We start from the raw sequence: 21,493 nt of genomic DNA, 5'->3' as shown, positions 1-21,493 counted from the left end.
TCGCGAACTTCCCATCCACAAACAGGTCCCCTGCCCTGTGCCACCCCGCAAACCCTCCACCTATTCTTCCTGGGGCGAACCGGTGGTTCCCCCGTAATGGGGTCCACGCCGAGGCCCTAACTTCCCCCCTCTGCCGCCTCCACTGCCCCCAAATTTTGAGGGCAGCCACCACCACCAGGCTCGTGGTATACCTCCTTGGAGGAAGCGGCAGTGGCGCCGTAGCAAGCGCCCCCAGACTCGTATCCACACAAGACGCCGTCTCCAACCTCTTCCATGCAGCCTCCTCCCCCTCCATCACCCACTTGCGCACCATCGTCGCATTGGCGGTCCAGTAGTATCCACAAAGGTTGGGCAGCGCCGGTTCCCCCCCTATCTCTATTCCGCTCCAGGAACACCCTTCTTACCCTCGGAGTCCCTCGCGCCCACACAAACCCCATTATACTCCTGTTAACCCGCCTGAAAAAAGCCTTCGGGATAAACACGGGTAGGCACTGGAACAGTGCTTGGGAGCACCGTCATTTTGATTGACTGCACCCTACCCGCCAGGGACAGTGGCAACGCGTCCCACCTCTTGAACTCCTCCTCCATTTGCTCCACCAGCCTTATAAAATTAAGCCTATGCAGGGCCCCCCAGCTCCTGGCCATCTGGACTCCCAGATACCTGAAGCTCCTCTCCGCCTTTTTTAGTGGGAGCTCACCAATCCCCCTCTCCTGGACCCCTGGATGAACTATGAACAGCTCGCTCTTCCCCATGTTGAGCTTGTACCCCGAAAAGTCCCCGAATTCCATAAGAATCCTCGTTACTTCCGGCATTCCTCCCACCGGGTCCGCCACATACAGCAGCAGGTCGTACGCATAAAGTGACACCCTGTGCTCCTCCCCACCCCGCACCAAACCCCTCCAATTCCTTGACTCCCTCAGTGCCATTGCCAGGGGTTCAATCGCCAGTGCGAAGAGCAGGGGGGACAGGGGGGACCCCTGTCTCGTCCCTCGGTGCAACTGAAAGTACTCGGACCTCCTCCTATTTGTGGCCACACTCGCCATCGGGATCTCATATAACAGCCTAACCCACCTGACAAACCCCTCCCCAAACCCGAACCTCTTCAGCACCTCCCACAGGTACCCCCACTCTACTCTATCGAAGGATTTCTCAGCGTCCATCGCCACCACTATCTCCGCCTCCCTCTCCCTCGCCGGCATCATGATAACATTCAAAAGCCTCCGCACATTCGCGTTCAACTGTCTCCCTTTCACAAACCCCGTCTGGTCTTCATGGATGATCTGCGGCACACAATCCTCAATCCTCGTGGCTAAGACCTTCGCCAGCACCTTGGCATCTACATTTAGCAAGGAAATCGGCCTATAAGACCCACACTGCAGGGGATCCTTGTCCCGCTTCAGGATCAAGGAGATCAGTGTCCGGGACATCGTCGGGGGCAAAGCCCCCCCTGCCTTGCCTTATTGAAGGTCCTAACTAACAGCGGGCCCAACAGGTCCATATATTTTTTTATAGAATTCGACCGGGAAACCGTCCGGCCCCAGTGCCTTCCCCACCTGCATGCTTCCTATCCCTTTGATCAGCTCCTCCAGCCCAATCGGGGCCCCCAATCCCGCCACCAGTCCCTCTTCCACCTTTGGAAACCCCAATTGGTCCAGGAAGCGGCCCATCCCTCCCTCCCTCCCGTGGGGGCTCGGATCGGTACAATTCCTCGTAGAAGTCCCTGAAGACCCCATTGATGCCAGCTCCACTCCGCACCACACTCCCTCCCCTGTCCTTAATTCCCCCGATCTCCCTAACTGCGTCCCGCTTCCGAGGCTGATGAGCCAGCATCCGGCTTGCCTTTTCCCCATACTCGTAAATCGCCCCCTGGGCCTTCCTCCACTGCACCTCCGCCTTCCCGGTGGTCACCAGGTGGAATTCGGCCTGGAGGATACGCCTCTTCCTCAACAATCCTTCCTCTGGCTCCTCCGCATACCTCCTGTCTACCCTCACCATCTCCCCCACCAGCCTCTCCCTCTCCCCCCCGCTCCCTCTGCTCCTTGTGGGCCCTAATGTAGATCAGCTCTCCCCTCACCACCGCCTTCAGTGCCTCCCATGCCATCCCAACACAGACCTCCCCATTGTCGTTGGTCTCCAGGTACCTCTCTATACTTCCTCAGACCCGCTCGCTCACCTCCTCGTCCGCCAACAGCCCCACCTCCAAGCGCCATAGCGGGCGCTGGTCCCTGCCCTGCCCCATCTCCAAGTCCAACCAATGCGGGGCGTGGTCCGAAATGGCTATTGCCGAATACTCAGTATCCTCTACTCTCGCTATCAGTGCCCTACTCAAGATGAAAAAGTCAATTTGGAAATAAGCGTTATGGACATGTGAAAAGAATGAAAATTCCCTAGCCCCCGGCCTTGCAAATCTCCAAGGGTCCACCCCTCCCATCTGGTCCATAAACCCCCTCAGCACTCTAGCCGCCGCCGGCTTCCTACCCGTCCTAGACCTGGAGTCATCCAGTGCCGGATCCAGCACCGTGTTAAAGTCTCCCCCCATTATCATGCCCCCCACTTCCAAGTCTGGGATCCAACCCAACATACGCCGCATAAAACCCGCATCGTCCCAGTTCGGAGCATACACATTGACCAGTACCACCCTCTCTCCCTGCAACTTACCAGTTACCATTATGTACCTACCGCCATTATCTGCCACAATGCTCGACGCCTCGAACGACACCTTCTTTGCCACCAAGATCGCCACCCCTCGATTTTTGGCATCTAGCCCCGAGTGAAACACCTGACCTACCTACCCTTTCCTCAGTCTTACCTGGTCTGCCACCTTCAGGTGTGTCTCCTGAAGCATAGCCACATCCTCCTTGAGCGCCTTCAGGTGCGCGAACACGCAGGCCCACTTAACCGGCCCATTCAGTCCCCTTACATTCCAGGTTATCAGCCAGATCAGGGGGCTATCCGCCCCCCTCCCACACCGACTAGCCATGACCACTCCTCGGCCAGCCACACGCCCGCACCCAACAGCCGGCCCATTCCCCACAGCGGCATACCCCCGTCTCGACCCCCCCCCCCCCCCCACTCGCTCCAGCTCCTCCTTGACCATAGCAGCAGCAACTCGATCCCCCCCCCCCCCCCGCCCCCGGCTAGGACCCATCCTAGCTGATTTACTCTCCCCATTGCACTTCCGCAAGTCAGCTGACTCCTGCTGACCCCGGCCACTCCTGCCTCTCCTTCGACTCCTCCCATTGTGTGGCACACCCTCCTCTCCCGTCCCCATCCATAGGCTCTCCCCCTCCCCCTTCCGTTCTAAATGCGGGAAACAACCCTCGCTTCCCCGCACCGGCCCCGCACCCTCCAGTCTTCAGCGCGGGAAAAAGCCCACGCTTATCACCTACCAGGCCCCGCCACCTCTGATGCAGCTCCTTTTACAGGCCCGGTCCCCTCACACCTGGCTCAGGCCTCCCCCTCCCCTGCGGGGCCCCATCTCACCTCCAAGAGCCCCCCCCCCCCCCCCCCCCCCGCCGACCAACCCAACCAAAACAGTGCCCAACTCGCCCCAGCCACCCTCACCGACCCAAAAGAGAAAAAACACAAAGAAAAAGAAACCCGGAGCAATACAAAGGCCCCCCTCGAAACAAAAATAAACATAGCATATCAACCGCAGTCCCCAATCGCCCGTCCCGACCCTCAATCTGTGTCCAACTTCTCGGCCTGAACAAAGGCCCACGCCTCCTCCGGAGACTCAAAGTAATGGTGCTGGTCCTTCTCGGTAACCCACAGTCGCGCCGGCTGCAACATGCCAAACTTCACCCCCTTCCTGTGCAGCACCGCCTTCGCTCGATTGTACCCGGCCCTCCTCTTCGCCACCTCTGCAATCCAGTCCTGATATATCTGAACCTCCGTGTTCTCCCACCTGCTGCTCCTCTCCTTTTTGGCCCACTTGAGCACACACTCCCGATCGACGAACCGATGGAACCTCACCAGCACCGCCCGCGGAGGCTCGTTAGCCTTGGGCCTCCTCGCCAGCACTCTATGGGCCCCTTCCAGTTCCAGGGGCCCCTGGAAGGACCCCGCTCCCATCAGCGAATTCAACATGGTGACCACATAGGCCCCCACCTCCGGCCCCTCCGGAAGGCCCAGAATCCGCAGATTCTTCCGCCTCGACCGATTCTTCATCTCCTCGAACCGCTCCTGCCATTTCTTGTGGAGCACCTCATGTGCCTCCACCTTTACCGCCAGGCCTAAGATCTCGTCCTCATTGTCAGAGATCTTTTGTCGAGCCTTGCGGATCGCCACCCCCTGGGCCGTCTGTGTCTCCAGCAACTTATCAATAGACGCCTTCATCGTCTGTAGCAGATCCGTTTTAATCTCTCTGAGGCAGCGCTGGATACCCTCCTGTTGCTCCTCCGCCCACTGCCTCCACACTGCCTGGTCTCCGCCCACCGCCATTTTGTCCTTCTTCCCTCGCACCTTCTTAGGGTCCACCACCACCTTTTTTGTCGCCCCGCTCCTAGTTGAAGCCATATACTGGTGGGGAGCTGTTGTAGACTCCTTCCCACACCGGGAAACGTCGAAAAGGTGCCGTTGGGGGCCCTGAAAAGAGCCCAAAAGTCAGTTTTTGCGGGAGCCGCCGAATGTGCGACTTAGCTCCGCATAGCCGCAACCGGAAGTTCCGAGTTCCAGTTTATCAGGCTTCAGAGCGGCTTCCATAGTGATGTCTTTGGATAATAAATTGATGTACCATCAATCCACTACAAGATGATGAGAACGAGTGAACATAGGCTTTATTATCCAAGAACTTGCCTGCCTGTGACTGCTGTAACAATGAACGCCGCCCACAGGCGGCAGGTCTATGTACTGCCCCGGGGGGGGGCAGAGTCAGAGGCGGAGCCCACCAGGGTTCCAGTACAATACATGGAAGGAGATCATATTACCATTTCCTGGCCATAGGCCACAGTACGATACAGACAACTTATATTATGGTGAATACATTCACCACAACGGATTTAGAATCAGAGAAATAAACAGCTGATGTAATTTGTCCTTTATTGTATCTGACCTGGGCAGGTTAACCTTAGGTGCAAAGAAAAAAGTGTTACATTGCTCATGCTGTCATCCTTCACCCCAAAGGAAACAAGGGAGCACATGAATGGGTTATCAGAGGAACTTTAATAATGAGACGAAAATGCCTGGAACCAAACTCGTAACCATCAAAACTTCCACGAAGGCAAAGAAAGGAACGCATTGAACAAGTTTTGGGTGGATAGCTGGGCATGCTTGTGAGTACTTGCAACACAATAGCATTATTCATCTGATCCTATTACACTCAGGAAAAGCCTGCATGTTAACGCTAATCAGAGAAAAGATAGCCGAGGAGAGGAGATATTCTTCACCCTCTTAAGAACAGAATGTTGGTAATGCTTTATTGCCCCCATTTACACGCAGCAACAGATTAATGCGATGTCTTGAGATGTGCCGCTTCCATGCTTTGAGGAGAGAGATTGGTCTGTAAACTCATTCGCCCGTGCTGCTTCCGAGAGGGAGGTGGAGCACAGTTCTTGCAAAACTTTTTTAATCAAAAGGCATATGCTGTTTCATGGAACCTTCCCAGAACTGCAAGCAGGGACAACAGTTGCCATGGTGACTAGCCCAGCCTGTCAGCATTCTGCAATCGTTTCAGCTGAAAGTGTGCTGTTAAAGTCATGTGAGTGAGTTGTGGGAACCTCCGGTGGGTATCCGAGTCCAAACTACTGTTAGCAGCAGTCCAACTAATAGGGAGGCTTGTCTGGGAAATCCAAACCGGAATGGAGGGGAGAGGAATGCGCTGCGACTTGCAGGTAATAATAGGAGAACTCTGTTTGCTTCAGGGCTATGTATGGCATGTTGGTGGAAGCTGATTTTCAGCATTCTGGAGGCCCCCCTTTTCATCAGCATGCCGGCATATCCAATGCTGTGAGGTGATGTCATGCTGAAACGAACAGTTGGATTCTATTAGACAAATATTGAGAAAAATGAAATATTAACTAAAGTAACCATATATGGTTATTTACTGCAGGGCCAGCTTTTATAAGAGTTTTTAAAAGTGTTTTCCGATCAAATTGTGATTATATTGTGCTTGGCTTTATTTAAAAGTTATTCTAAAAGGTTGTAATTCTCTGCAGTTTTAAATGTCTTGATATTGTTGCTGTAATTTTTAAGTTTAGCTCTGTCTGACCTCTGAATCTTTTGATTGAAGAAAGTGTCAAAGGACAGCCTTGGTTTGCTGCTTTCTCTCCAACGTTCCATTTGCATGTGGATTATTGCTCACTTCATTGATATTCTCAAACCATTTTCCTTCTCTGTATCCCTGAGCTAGGGAAAACAGGGCCACTCCGTCGCTTTCTATACAGTGTGCCTTTGTCTGCGGCCCAACAGTGAAGTGTGGTTGTGATTGGTTTGCTGTTGTTTTGTGTTGTGAGTGGGAGATGCTGCTGTCGGCCTTCACTGTTCCCTGGATCTTGTAGAACACCTGGAACTAATTGAAAGAAAATGCAGCCAAGGCTGTGGAGGCAGTTCTACCTCAGCTGCAGGCGTGCAGCAGGTTCCACTCCCCCATGGAAGGATGGGGATGGAGGAGGTCCTTTTGCCTGGCCTTCTGAGCTTCCTGTTTCTTTACTCACTTTTGTGTGTTATCGTGAGGAAAAGTGCCAGCTCTTGACCAATTCACTTGACAACAAACTGGTGTTAGATTTCAGGCTCAAGAAGGCTGTTTGTTATAAGATGCTTTTTATGCCATTTCAAATTTGTTTTTGCTGACTAAAGATAATTCTATTTTTGAAACAGGAAATGTCTGCCTTGCATCAGGTTTTCCATCTTAGTCCTTTTGTTTGACTTATCATTAAATTAATCAAAACGTTCCGAGAGAGAGTGGGCACCTGCTTGACAGGTGTGTATTATTAAACTCTGCATTAATGACTCAGTCCAGATTTTAAAGTGAGGGTATCTCATCATCTTCAATTATCGAGTTATATTTAGTCCATGTGTGAAAATTGGCTGTCATTTAAAAAAAATTATTCAAGGCCAGCATTTGTCACCCTTGAGAAAATGGCCGCGAGCCACCTCCTTGAACCCCTGCAGTCCAAGTGGTATTGGCATACCCACTGCTCGGGAGCATAGTCCAGGATTTTGACCCAGCAACAGTAAAGGAGCGGTGATATATTTCCAAATCAGGAAGGTCTGTGGCTTGGAGGGGAACTTGCAGGTGGTGGTGTTCCCTTGTGCCTGCCACCCTTGCCCTTCGAGCTGGCAGAGGTTATGAGTTCTGAAGGTGTTGTCAAAGGAGCCTTGGCAAGCTGCTGCAGTGCATCTTGTAGATGGTACACACTGCTGCCATTGTGCGTCATTGGTGGAGGGAGTGAATGTTTAAGGTGGTGAATAGGGTGTTGATCAAGATTTAAATTTAGATTTATTGTCACGTGTACCGAGGTACAGTGAAAAGTATTGTTCTGTGTTCAGTCCAGGCAGATCGCTCCATACATGAAAAACATAGGACATACGATAAATAGACGATGTAAATACATGGACATAGACATCAGGTGAAGCATACGATATATAGTGCTGCAACTGTAGAGAAGATGTGTAGAAAGATCAGTTCAGTCCATGAGATCAGTTCAGTACATAAGAGGGCCATTCAGGAGTCTGGTAACTGCAGGAAAGAAGCTGGTTTTGAATCTATTAATGCCTGTTCTCAAACATTTGTACCCTCTGCCCGATGGAAGAGAGAATAACCCGGGTGGGAGGGGTTTTTGATTATGCTGTCCGCTTTCCCAAGGCAGCGAGAGGAGCAGACAGAGTCAATAAATGGGAAGCAGATTCATGTGATGGACTGGGCTGTGTTCACGACGCTCTGTAGTTTCTTATAGTCTTGGGCCAAGCAGTTACCATACCAGGCTGTGATGCACCCATATAGGATGCTTTCTATGGTGCATCTATAAAAATTGGTAAGCGTCATTGTGGACATGCCAAATTTCCTGAGGAAGTATAGGCACTGTTGTGCTTTCTTGGTCGTAGCGTCTACATGGGTGGACCAGGACAGATTGTTTACACCTAGGAATTTGAAGCTGCCAACCTTTTCCACCTTGGCACCATTGATGCAGACAGGGACGTGGACAACACATCGCTTCCTGAAGTTGATGGCCAGCTCCTTAGTTTTGCTGACATTGAGGGAGAGATTACTGTCATTACACCATGCCACTAAGTTCTCTATCTCCCTCCTGTACTCTGACTTATCATTGTTTGAGATCCGACCCACTAAGGTCGTGTCATCAGCAAATTTGTAGATGGAGTTGGAGCCAAATTCTGCCATACAGTCGTGTGTGTGCAAGAAATATAGTGGGGTCTAAGTACGCAGCCTTGTGGGGCCCCGGTATTGAGGACTATTGTGGAGGAGGTGTCAGTGTTTATCCTTACTGATTGTGGTCTACGGGTCTGAAAGTGGAGGATTCAGATGCAGAGGGTGGAGCCGTGTACTAGGTTTTGCAGTTTGGATATGAGCTTGGCTGGGATTATGGTGTTGAAGGCAGAGCTGTACTCAATAAATAGGAGTCTGACGTAGGAGTCCTTGTTGGCGGGATGCTCCAGGGATGAGTATAGGGGCAGGGAGATGGCGTCAGCTGTGGACTGGTTGTGGTGGTCGGTGAATTGCAGTGGATCAAGACAATCTGGAAGGATGGAGTTGATGTGTCTCATGACTATCATGATTAACCTCAGTCTTGAAGCACTTCACAATGATAGAGGTCAGGGCCACTGGTCGGAAAGGCTGCTTTGTCCTCGAATGTGTTGAGCTTCTTTCGTATTTTTCGAATTGCACTCATCTAAGCAAATGGAGGGTATCCCATCACAAATCTGATATGTGCCATGGAGGTTTTTATTCTTTGACAGGATGTGGGTGTTGCTAGTTAGGCCAATAGTTGTTCCTATCCCTAATTACCTTTGAGAAGTTGGTGGTGAGACTCGGCCTTGAACCACTGCAGTCCAGATGGTCATCAGACTCTGGGGAGTTGGGAGATGAGTTACACGCCACAGAATTCCATGCCTCTAAACTACTCCACAGTATTTATATTGTTAATGTAGTACAGTTCCATATCAGTGGGTTTTCCAAATATGGGGATCCAGTGATGGTAATGCTGTTGAACATCAAGAGGGTTAGATTCTCTCTAGTTGGAGATGGTCACTGCTTGACATGTTTGTGGCAATAATGGACTTGTCACTTATCAGCCCAAGCAACTGCTGCATGTGGGCACAGATTGTTTTGGTGTCTGAGGAGTTATGAATGATACTGCAATCATCAGGGAACATCCCACTTCTAACATTTTGATGGACGGAAGATTCCGTAGAATCCCTACAGTGCAGAAGGAGGCCATTTGGCCCATCGAGTCTGCACCATCCCGCTGAAAGAGAACCCTACCTAGGCACACTCCCCATAACCCCACCTAATCTGCACATCTTTGGACACTAGGGAGCAATTTAGCATGACCAGTCCACCTAACCTGCACATCTTGTTAATGAAGTTGTTAGAGATGGCTGGCATAGGACAAAACTGTGTTGTCCTGGGTCTGAGACAATTGACCTCAGACAACCACAACCATGACTGTTTAGCACAGGGCTAAATCGCTGGCTTTGAAAGCAGACCGAGGCAGGCCAGCAGCACGGTTCAATTCCCGTAACAGCCTCCCCGAACAGGCACCAGAATGTGGCGACTAGGGACTTTTCACAGTAACTTCATTTGAAGCCTACTTGTGACGATAAGCGATTTAAATTTCATCTTCCTTTATGCTGGGTCTGCCTTCAACTGTTGGAGAGTTTACCTCCTGATCCCCATTGGTTTCAATTTTGTTGAGGTTCCTTGATGTTACACGCGGTGAAATGACGCAATGTCAAGAACAATCACTCTTACCTCTAGAATTCAGTTCTTTTGTCCCTCTCCCTGGCCACAGTCTGTGATTAATACAGCCTCTTTTCAACCTTGGGGCGGTAGCTAATGGAGGTACTGTGTCACCTCTTTCAGGGATGGCCCACCTAATTAAGTGTTGCCCAGGCATTTTAAAAGATGGCCACTGATTCGGCCCAGTGAGTGTACTTGAAAAGTAAGCCAAAGGCTGTGGAACATAAGTAGAATTGAAAGGCCCGAAATAATAAGTAATTTCTTTCTTTACTGGTTAGGTATGTCAGAATCACTTAATTTGCAATGAGAGGAAAGCTGAAGTATATGTGGGGAAATCGATTTAACCAAATTGGTGATCATTCCTGCTGACAAATCAGTGCTTCATTTTGAAAATGCCACAATGGTTCCAGGTCCCGTCTTATTTGATACCTCCAGGAGATGTCAATTTTGCGCTCGGGTAAATTCAGTCAGATGCTTTGGAGTAGTTACAGATAGATTTTGATCCACCATGGGAACCTTTCCAGATCTGGTAGAACGATGACAGAATATTCAGACTATGAAGAGAAAAATGCCTCGAATAGAAAAATAATTAAGATCTATTATTGATGTAGAAAAGTACTCATGATGTTGGGTGTCTCCAAGATTAAGATTGAAAGGGCCTTTGTTCTATCACTTCCGTGCTGTTGGGTTGGGTAGAAACAATTTTTAGGCTGTATGTGGGGGAATTTTATGATGAGCTTGGATAAATCTTTAGCAAATTATATACTTGAAGAGACAAGCATTTTACTTCCTATAATATTCACAAGAGGAAGAGGGAAGCAAGACAGGTAATTGGACAATACTGGCCATGCCCAGTTTTTGTAGATGTGCTAAGGGAATAGAGGAATGTTGTAGATGGGCTAAGGGAATAGGGGAAATACACAGCTAATTTCTGACTTATTGACTACAAAACTAAGTGGGAACAAGAAGCAAACTAAGAAGCAACTGGCATATTTTTCTAAAATCTTATCTATTTCACTTTTGTACTTGCGCTTAAAGAGGTTAAGCAGTTTAGGCCACACATTAGTCAGAACATGATAGTAATTTTAACCCACCCTGCCCAGTTGGAATAGGATGGTGTACAGTTAAAATCCCCTTCAAGACTTTACCACCTGCTTTCCCCCACCACTACCTGAACTGTGCAACCCTGTGGCAGCATGGAGAGCAGACACTGGAGTTCAAAGAGATTTGATGGGAGAGTGGGAGGAGGGCTGCCTGACCTTGACTCCACCTGTGCAAAACCTGCTCCAGGTTAATATCTCCCCATTCCCACTGTGTTTGAATTTGGTCAAAAGTTCAGATTTATTTAATGATTGATTTTGGATTTATTAAAGCTCTGCCTCTCAGCTGATAGTCTTTTCAAAGTCACAGATTTACCCTCCTGTTTTCGAGATCTAGCCAGTAAATAATTCATAAATAAGCTGCACATTTCCCTTATTTCCTTAGCACATTTGAATCATACGGCCCTGAATAAGAAAATCTGGCCATGCCCAGTGTTCTACACTCTCCAATCTGCTACAGATTCACTTACAGATCTTTCCACTAAGTAAATGCATTCCCACCTACCAAGGCTGTGTATCAACTTTTCCTCCGGTTCCATGCAAGGTTAAATTTGAGCAAACCGTTAAAGGGCACCATCTTTATGGTGAAAAACATTGTTTGGCAGATTTGTTTTCAATGCTTCTCGAACATATTTTTGTTTTGTCTAGAAGTAAAATGCAGATGAAGTTATTTAAAAAAAAAAAAAAAAAAAATTTTTATTAAAGGTTTTCATAAAATATCAATAACAAAATGAGAAAGAAAAAAGAACCCTACAGGGTTAAGTACAAAACACAATCTTAAAAAAAAAAAAGCAACCCCCCAAACCCATACATAAATAATAAATTAACATTAACACCCCGACTTAACACAACAGGTGTATACACCCCCTCAGGCCCTCCAGTGTAAATAACATAAACAAAAATAAAGTAAACCCCCCCCCCCGAGCTGCTGCTGCCATGACCAATGTCTATCGTTCTGCCAGAAAGTCTAAGAACAGTTGCCACCGCCTAAAGAACCCTTGTACCGACCCTCTCAAGGTGAATTTTCACCCTCTCCAATTTAATGAACCCTGCCATATCGCTGATCCAGGATTCCACGCTTGGGGGCCTCGCATCTTTCCACTGAAGTTGAATCCTTCACCGGGCTACCAGGGACGCAAAGGCCAGAATTCCGGCCTCTTTCGCCTCCTGAACTCCCGGCTCCTCTGCCACCCCAAATATTGCGAGCCCCCAGCCCGGTTTGACCCTGGATCCTACCACCCTCGACACCATCCACGCTACGCCCTCCCAAAATTCCTCCAGCGCTGGGCATGCCCAGAACATATGGGTGTGACTTGATGGGCTCCCTGAGCACGCAACACACCTGTCCTCACCCCCAAAGAACCGGCTCATCCTTGTCCCGGTCATGTGTGCCTTTGCAGCACCTTAAACTGTATGAGGCTGAGCCTCGCGCACAAAGAGGAAGAGTTCACCCTCCCTAGGGCATCTGCCCATGTCCCCTCCTCGATATCCTCTCCCAACTCCTCCTCCCACTTACCTTTCAACTCCACCACCGAGGCCTTCTCCTCCTCCTCCTGCATCACCTGGTATGTTTCCGAGATCTTCCCCAGTCCCCCGAGAGCACCCTGTCCTGTATTGTGTGTGGCAGTAGCCGTGGGAATTCTGCAGATGAAGTTATTGTAAAAAGAAAAAGGCACCTCGCTTCTGAGCCTAACTGTCCCCAATTTAAAGAGCAGTTTTTTTGAGCGCCTTATGAAAACAGTACTCCTTTAAACATCGACAATAATTCAAGCTAAATTCTTTCTCACACAATGCGTTACTGAACATGCACAGGAGTGAGTGCAATACTATGTCAAGAATCTATGGCCCCTCTGCTCAATGGCCTTTTCTTTAAAGGGATGAATGGGTCAAATCTGAATTGACCCAAATTTCTCTTTTTTTCTGAGTTGATCTAAAATGATGCTATGAGCAATCCCGATTAATTGTTTGAGATGTGTTTCTATTTTACCTCATAGGATCATGCAGTGCGGGGAAGGGCTAATTTGTAACATCAAGAATGGAGGCAGAGGGAGTTTTCTGTCAACCACGCTCCTTTAAAATTAATTACTAGTTTGGGAAGTTCCAAAAGCAAGTTTCTTTTTTACACTTTTGGTTTTATGTAATGATCTACCGTTAAAATACTCCAAAATTCATGTATATCCAGCACTTTGAAACCAATTGAAAACCGTGCTTCCATTTCCAGTTTCTATAGTCCAGGGGGAAGAACGACCACAAGTTATCATCCAAGTTGAAGACTCGACTGATGTTAATTGCGAGAAAATGTTAGGAGCAGACACTTCGAGGTAGTCAGAGATTTAAAAACACTGACGTTGTCATGAGGGATATGAAAAAATTAAATGCAAATCCCAGGGAAGAAATTGGAATTAAGTGGAATTAAGCATTCAAAATAAAGTTGAAGACTTGAAGGATTATGGAAGGATATGATGTGGTAGTTGTAACAAAGATGAGATTTGAACAGGACACATACGGCTCTTGGTTCTAACAAGTTCAGGGCAGATGGGGATGTGGGAAAGGGACAGTGTTAGTGAAGGATTTCGACGCGCTGCTTGAAGGAAAAGCTTGCGCATTGTGTTGCATTAAAATCCATCAGGATAGCATTAAGAAACTGGAAGGAAAGTATTTACTTTTTAATCACCGGATAGTGGAGATGAGATGGAAGAGGGATTTGCAGACAGTTCAGAGGGATATGCAAGAAGACCAGGGGATTTTAACTATCCCAGATAGACTGGAGCAAGGTACATATGGAGCGAGCAAATGCTATTTCAGATGCATTCAGCACTGTTTCCTTGATCAAATGCTTTGAGTCCAAAAAAGAAAGAAGCAATATTTTATTTGGACCTAGGAAATAAAGGGGAGAAACGACTGTGAAGCTGCCATTGGAAATGGAAAAATCTCAATGAAATAAAAAGAGATCAGGTTCAAATTATGGGCAAAAACAGTCCAACTGAAATATTCAACTATAAGATGGACAGATTATAAAATAATATATGCATGTATGGCAAAAAGGGGGGTGCACTAAAGAACAAAATTGCAGAGGATAGTTGATTAAAACTACACTGAAACTCAAAGGGAGACCTGTGATAAAATTAAAATGATGCATCCAGAAAAATAAATGATGCTGAATGTAGTAAGTTTATGAGAAGGGGAATACAAGGTTCCGAAGAATACATGTGACTCCAGACCCACAGCAATCTGGTTGATTATTAAAAGCACTCTGAAATGACCAAGCACTCGGTTGAATCAAAAGGCTTCAGATAATTTGAATAAGTATAAAACCATGACCTACTCAGCATTAACCTATAGACACCAGAAGCAAGAAAGATGTACGGTGATTTCTGCTGTGACCTCCTCACAACATCTGGCGACTTTTGTCAAAATTGGGAGGGAAAGCAACATCCTGATATTTTCAGTCACTAAATCAAACCATACTGAATCATACCTTCCAGACAGTCTTCCAGCCACCACCATCACCATTCCTGGGTATATCCTGACCCACCGGCAGGACAGAGCTGCCAAAGGTAGCAGCATAGTCATATACAGTCAGGAGGGAGTTGCCTTGGGAGTCCTCCGGTCAAACACGGACAAGAAAATCTTCTGCTGGTTACCATCCACTGCCACCCCTCAGCTTATGGATCAGCTCATTCCATGTTGAACACTGGTTGGAAGAGGTACTGAGGGCATCAGGGGCACAGAGTGTATTCTTGGCGGAGAACTTCAATGTTCATCACCAAGAGTGGTTCAGTAGCACCTCCACTGACTGAGCTGGCCAAGCCCTGAAGCCATAACTGCTAGGTTGCGTCTGCGGCAGGTGGCGCGGGAACCAGCAAGAGGGAAAAAACATAGTTTAACTTGTCCTCGCTAATCAACCTGTCACAGAGGTATCTGTTCATGACAATATTGGTAGGAATGCCCATCGTGTCATCTTCACATATAGGATACCCTCCATTGTGTTGTGTGGCACCATACCCATGCTAAATGGGATAGATTTCAAATCACACTTAAAATTGGGCATCAATGACGTGCTGTGGGCCATTTCAGCAGCAGAATTGTATTCAACCCTGATCTGTAACCTTGTAGTCCAGCTCTACCATTACCATCAAGCCAAGGGAGCAACCCTGGTTCAATGAAGAATGCAGATGGCATGCCAGGAGCAGGATTGGGCGTACCTAACAATGAGATGTCAACCTGATGAAGCTACAACACAGGAATACTTGCATGCCAAACACTATTAGCAGCATGTGTTAGACAGAGCTAAGTGATCCCACACCAATTGATTACATTTAAAAAAAAAAAAAAATGTTTATTCAAATTTTCCAAAATTTTTAACAACCCCACCCCCCCATTACAAAAAGAAAGAAACACAAACACAACAGTCAAGAATTATACAAAACCTTTACATTGGGTTTCCCCATATACAGTAACCCCCCATATGACATTCAAAGGTACCCGTAGGGAAGCCCCCCCCCCGAAAGACGCCCACACCCCCCCCACCCTTGGGTTGCTGCTGCTGCTGACCTCCTCCTAACGCTCCGCGAGATAGTCTAGGAACGGTTGCCACCGCCTGAAGAACCCCTGCACAGACCCCCGTAAGGCAAACTTTATCCTCTCCAGCTTAATGAACCCTGCTATGTCATTTATCCAGGCTTCCACACTGGGGGACTTTGCGTCCTTCCATCATAGCAAGATCCTCCGCCGGGCTGCCAGGGACGCAAAGGCCTGGATACCGGCCTCTTTCGCCTCCTGCACTCCCGGCTCGTCCGATACCCCAAATAATGCCAACCCCCCGGGCCCCGATGGGCCGAGCGGCCGTCTGTTTTTGGCCAGTCCCACCGGCGTGGATTAGACATGGTCCCACACGGCGGCAGGACCTAGCAGGTAAGTCAGCTGGTGCAGTCCCCTGCGGGATCAGATCCACCCGCGCCCCCCACGGTGGCCTGACCCGCGATCGGGGCCTACCGATCTGCGGGCGGGCCTGTGCTGTGAGGGCACTCTTTCCTTCCGCGCCGGCCCCTGTAGGGCTCCGACATGGCTAGCGCGGAGAAGATAACCCCTTGCGCATGTGCCAATATACGCTGGCGGTTCCACACATACGCGGGACCACGCCAGTCCTTTGGCGCATGCACGAACCCGCGCAGTCCCTTCAGCGCCGGTTGGAGCGGCGCTCACCCTATCCGGCATCCACCTAGTCCCCGGAAGTGTGGAGATCCGCACTTTCGTGGGGCTGTTGACACTTGAGTGGTTCGCGCTGGTTTTCCCACTGGCGTGGGGACTTAGTCCCCGGAAAATCCCGCCCATAATGCTTTGCCATTGGGAATGGATCAGGAAGAGACTATTGCAACTTTAAAAATAATTTTTTTGAAATAAAGGATGATGCAAAGAATGATATGGGGGGAGCTTGAGGAAGTGTGATTAGCTTTGGGTCGTCGGCACAGAAATGTCAGGTTGAATGGCCTCCAATAGTGTAAAAATCTATATTTCTGTAACTTCCAGCCTGCCCAATTTGAGGATTTTGAATTTTTTATTTGTTGTGCAATTTAATTTGTTTACTGGACATTTGGTCACAAGGAAAATTCAAACACTGCCTCCAAATATTATGAGAAAGATTTAAGGCGCATGAACTTATCTGCCAACCTCACTGACTTTACTGTAATGTTACAGCAGCAGTTTCTATTGTTTACACCTTTAATCCTATAATGCAACAGTTTAATCTCTATGTAAAAGATTATGCGCAATTTTAAGGTGGTAATGTGTATAAAATAAATGGTGCATGAAGTAATTTTATGTAATTGAATTTAAACATGAGGATAAATTTCCGCAGGGATTCCTGATTGTCTGCAGCACCTTTGGAAACCCAGAAGAAATAGCATTAATTGCCGTTTCTGTAATTTCTTCAGGATTTTTAGGCATTTTTTGCATCTGGAGAGACCTCACGTGCAAGAGAACCTGTCAAATGTTCCCGGACCAATTTATATCCCTCAAGTTCTGCCTTCTTATCTTTTCCAACAGGACATCAGCAGAGAGTTAGGCCGCAAAGCTGGTCGGTTTCATAGGAAGAATTAAATTAACTGAGTGCGTTTGTGATTTCTAAAAATTCAAAGCCTCATGGAGAACTCCTTAAATTGTAGAACACTGGCATTAATCTTTTGCGAAAAGCAGCTAACCAGTCATGTTGAAGTGACATTATTGTCTTTGGAATGATCATAATTTGGGTTGTCACTTTAGATTTCTCATAGTTATTAATTCTTCTGCCTAACCCAACAAACATCATCAGCACCGCAGTGCAAATTTAACTGTCAACATATTGCATCGAGTTCTCCCTATGCCTCGGTAGTATTAATCTGAGCTATGCAAATCTGGAAGTCCATGGGTCAGTGCTCATTTAGCTCGTGTCAGCCAGGGTAGAGGAATGGTTGCAAACATTGGCCTCAGTTCCCTGGGTTAAGGAAAGAAAAATTATCCAATGTTCCCATTCCGAATCTCTCCTCGGCGAGCCCTGATGGAAAGTCATGCATGAGTGGATATTGGTGGGCACAGGATTAAGCCTATTGTTACCGCACCAACCCCCAGCCACGATGGCCAAAATATCTTGGTCATCCTTATTTAATTACCACGTGCTTCAAGCTGAGATGCAGCAATTTGCAGTCTGGTCGGCGTGGCGTTATTTGCTGACAAGAATCAGCACAGTCGAGCTTCAGATCTGTTCCTACACTAAAGCACCAAACTGGATTGGCCCCTTTTCCCTCTTACCACCAATGGAAGGGATCAGGGCTACTGTATATTGTGGAGTAAATTCACACAAGTACAGGAGTGCTGCTGTCACCATGAGATCAATGCTGAGAAGACGAAGTGGTGCCTGCTGTCTTTTGCATTCAAGAGAATTTATGAAGCTGAATCAGGGAGAAAGTGGAGTAATCCTGGAATATCGACTGTTACAATTATGAGATTTGTAAGATTATTATGCACTGGAACTCTGTCTTTTAATTTAAGATAAAAATGAAAGGGGTCACGTTACCTGTTCTGAAGCCTGCCTGACAGCAAGCCTGTGTAGTTCAATTGTAGCAATTAAAGGCGTCCCAGACCATTTGACTGGGAAGAGGTGAAAGGTGATTGTGCTTGGAGACAATGGCAGAAGCCTACGTTCTAACAGTGGATGGACTGAGGGTGCTAAGTGTGGTAGCAAACGGGAATTGCCGCAAGCTTCCCGGTGCTCGGCACAGCGAGTCCGGCAACGCTATTCAACGTTAGTTGGTCCACTTAACAAGGGCTCACTGGCTTCTCGCCGCAAATCAAGGCTTGCCAGCTGATTCGCCGGGACTGCGCTCGCCAGCCCTACCCGCTAACAAGGTCAAGCAGCACTTAAGCTGCAATTGCTCAACCAGCCTCAGGCAGCTCCCAACAATGGCAGCACGGTAGCCTTGTGGATAGCGCAATTGCTTCACAGCTCCAGGGTCCCAGGTTCGATTCCCGGCTGGGTCACTGTCTGTGCGGAGTCTGCACGTTCTCCCCGTGTGTGCGTGGGTTTCCTCCGGGTGCTCCGGTTTCCTCCCACAGTCCAAAGATGTGCAGGTTAGGTGGATTGGCCATGCTAAATTGCCCGTAGTGTCCAAAGTTGCCCTTAGTGTTGGTTGAGTGGGGTTACTGGGTTATGGGGATGGGGTGGTGTGGGCTTGGGTGGGGTGCTCTTTCCGGGAGCCGGTGCAGACTCGATGGGCCGAGTGGCCTCCTTCTGCACTGTAAATTCTATGAAATGGCACCGAGGAGACCGCCCCAAGATTCAGGGACGCTGACCTAGGGAGGCTCCTAGTCACAGTGGAGGCCAGGAGGGATATCCTGTTCCCCCCCGAGGATCCAGGAGAGTCAGCCAAAAGGCAGCCAGTGCTGCCTGGGATGAGGTGGCGGCAGCTGTCAGCTCGGGGTGTGGAGGAATGGACTCCAGTGCCGTAAGAAGGTCAACGACCTACACGGGCAGCACAAGTGAGTAGGAACCAACGCCTGCCCCCCCCCCCCCCCCCCCCCCCCCCAAGAGAGCATCCATCCCCCAACTCTCCATGCGAGGGGGCACAATCTGGTGAGCATCATACTGCTGCTGATGGACATCAGGTAGAGGCAGGAACCCCCAGACGAGACAGCAGTCAGAGATCTGCTGGATCCCAGGACCCAGCTGGGTCGCAGCCTGATGCTGAGCCTGTGGTACAGAGGTACTCTGAGCTAATCGAGACACGAGGGAGCAGCTGTGACATTCAGGGGAGATGTCAGTGTCAACCCCAGCAGATCCACAGCCGATTGGAGGAGTCCCAGAGGCTACGGGTGCAGGAGATGTCGCCGGCAATGCATGGCACCGAGGCCAACACTGCTAGGATGGCGACCATGGTGTGGTGGAGAGCCTGGTGCACTACGTCGGCACTGTGAGTGAAGGTGTCCAAGGCACCGCGCAGTCGGTGACGACCATGGCTGAGGGTCTAGGCAGACCAACCTAGGTGAGGTTCTGCGGGACATGTCCCGCTCTCAGATGGGGATGGCCGTGGCGCTGCAGAGCTTGGCCCAGTTGCAGGTGGGCATTTCCGAGGCTCTGCAGAACACGGCCCAATCACTGAGGAGCATCGCCGAGGGCATTGACATTATGGTGCAGACATTGTCGAACGGCAGGGCTGGCAGAACCAGTTGATGCAAGGGCAGCCAGGGTTCAAACCAGTTGACCCTCCGTCCCATGGTGAACCGCAAGGCCCTATGGGCAATGAGTGGAAGGAGGCTGGGTGCCAATCCGGACCCGACCCATGGAGTGGCAACAGTGGCCACCAGCTCCCCCAAGTTCCACACTTCTGATGAGGATGCTTCTCGAAGTCCGTGCACGGGACAGGGTGGCATGGCTGAACATGTGCCACCGACAAGTGAGCCGTGGCCCTCCGGACTCAGAGCCCCCAAAAGAGTCCTGCCAGAGGCATCGAAGGCCACGGGACAAGGCAAGCAGCTGACTGCCTCCATCACAGATGTGCATCCTGGGGAAACACCTAGACGTAGCGGTAGAGCTAGGAGGGCCAAGCATGTTGAGGAGCACTAAGGGCACAGGGGGAGGGGGTTGGGGAGTAGGTAGGGGGTGAGGAGGGGGTATGTAAGGGGTGGGTGGGGGTTGGGGGGGCTGGCACCAGTGGTCAAGTGGGTGATTGTGAAACACATTAAACACCTTTTTGCACAACCTGTATGATGCTTCCATCACTTTCTTCCGCAATGCAGAATGACTTTGGAACCCTTTGCCCATCTCTGCAGGCACCCGCCCCCTCCCAGTGGCACCCACCCATCCTACGGCCGTGGACATGTCCCCGGAGCTGTGTCCCATCCCCTGGGTGTTCGGATGTTGCTGTGTGGTGTTGCCTCCCAGTGTTCAGGCATTAAAGGTGATCGGAATGCTAGGCAATGACCCCCACATCGTACAGGGTCAGCCCACCACAGGTATCCATTTGGGATACGTGAAGTGCTCACTTAACCACGATTGCCAATTCCCTATTAACGAAAGCCTTCAGCCGCACAGCCGGAGGCCTCGGCAATCGGTGGAGGTTATGGGTGGTCAGTGGGGCAGGTGTGCAGGGACAAGGGTTGCCCCCGGAGTGGGTGAATGGGTTGCATGGTGTTGCCATGAGCGGTTGCCTGGTGGAGGGTCCTCCACCTCCAGCTGACGGTCCTTTTTTTTTTTAGAAATATTTTAATTCAAATTTTTACATATTTTCAACAAACCCCCCCCCCCCCTTACAGAAAAAAGAAAAACAAAGAACACATAAATAAACATCTTACAACTACATCTCGAATTCCCCCAATATACAAACCCCCCATTAAGCAATAATAAACACAGTAGAAAACACAAAGTACACCCCCCCCCCCCCCCCCCCCCCCTCTCTCTGGGCAGCTGCTGCTGCTGGCCACCTCCTAACGCTCCGCTAGAAAGTCTAGGAACGGTTGCCACCGCCTGAAGAACCCTTGCACAGACCCTCTCAAGGCAAATTTTACCCTCTCCAATTTAATGAACCCTGCCATGTCGCTGATCCAGGTTTCCACGCTCGGGGGGGCCTCGCATCTTTCCACTGTAGCAGAATCCTCCGCCGGGCTGCCAGGGACGCAAAGGCCAGAATACCGGCCTCTTTCGCCTCCTGCACTCCCGGCTCTTCCGATACCTCAAATAGTGCTAACCCCCAGCTCGGCTTAACCCGGGTGTTCACCACCTTAGACACCTTAGTCCTCGCAATACCCTTCCAGAACCCATCCAGCGCTGGGCACGCCCAGAACATGTGGGTGTGATTTGCTGGGCTCCCCGAGCACCTCCCACACCTGTCTACATAGAACATAGAACATTACTGCGCAGTACAGGCCCTTCGGCCCTCGATGTTGCACCGACCTTTGAAACCACTCTAAAGCCCATCTACACTATTCCCTTATCATCCATATTTT

General features: G+C 49.5%; 1 protein-coding gene across 6 annotated transcripts in view; it reads left to right on the top strand.

The window, feature by feature from the left end:
• Positions 1 to 21,493, top strand: part of dennd2b (DENN domain containing 2B) — a 570,638-nt gene that overhangs the window by 114,424 nt on the left and 434,721 nt on the right. For 2 of the 6 annotated variants that reach the window (XM_072466475.1, XM_072466471.1), the window contains one exon: positions 5,126 to 5,274. The exons of 2 other annotated variants lie outside the window; for them this stretch is intronic. The gene's annotated coding sequence lies outside the window, so the exon portion shown is untranslated. Of the gene's footprint in view, positions 1 to 5,125; positions 5,275 to 5,665; positions 5,833 to 21,493 lie in introns of those variants that run through there. 2 more of the 6 variants (XM_072466470.1, XM_072466476.1) reach the window with 2 other exon arrangements.

The sequence above is a fragment of the Scyliorhinus torazame genome, chromosome 10 (genome assembly GCF_047496885.1).
Source record: "Scyliorhinus torazame isolate Kashiwa2021f chromosome 10, sScyTor2.1, whole genome shotgun sequence".
Lineage (NCBI taxonomy): Eukaryota > Metazoa > Chordata > Chondrichthyes > Carcharhiniformes > Scyliorhinidae > Scyliorhinus > Scyliorhinus torazame.
Note: the sequence above shows the minus strand (reverse complement) of the source record. Positions and strands in the feature narration are given on the sequence as shown.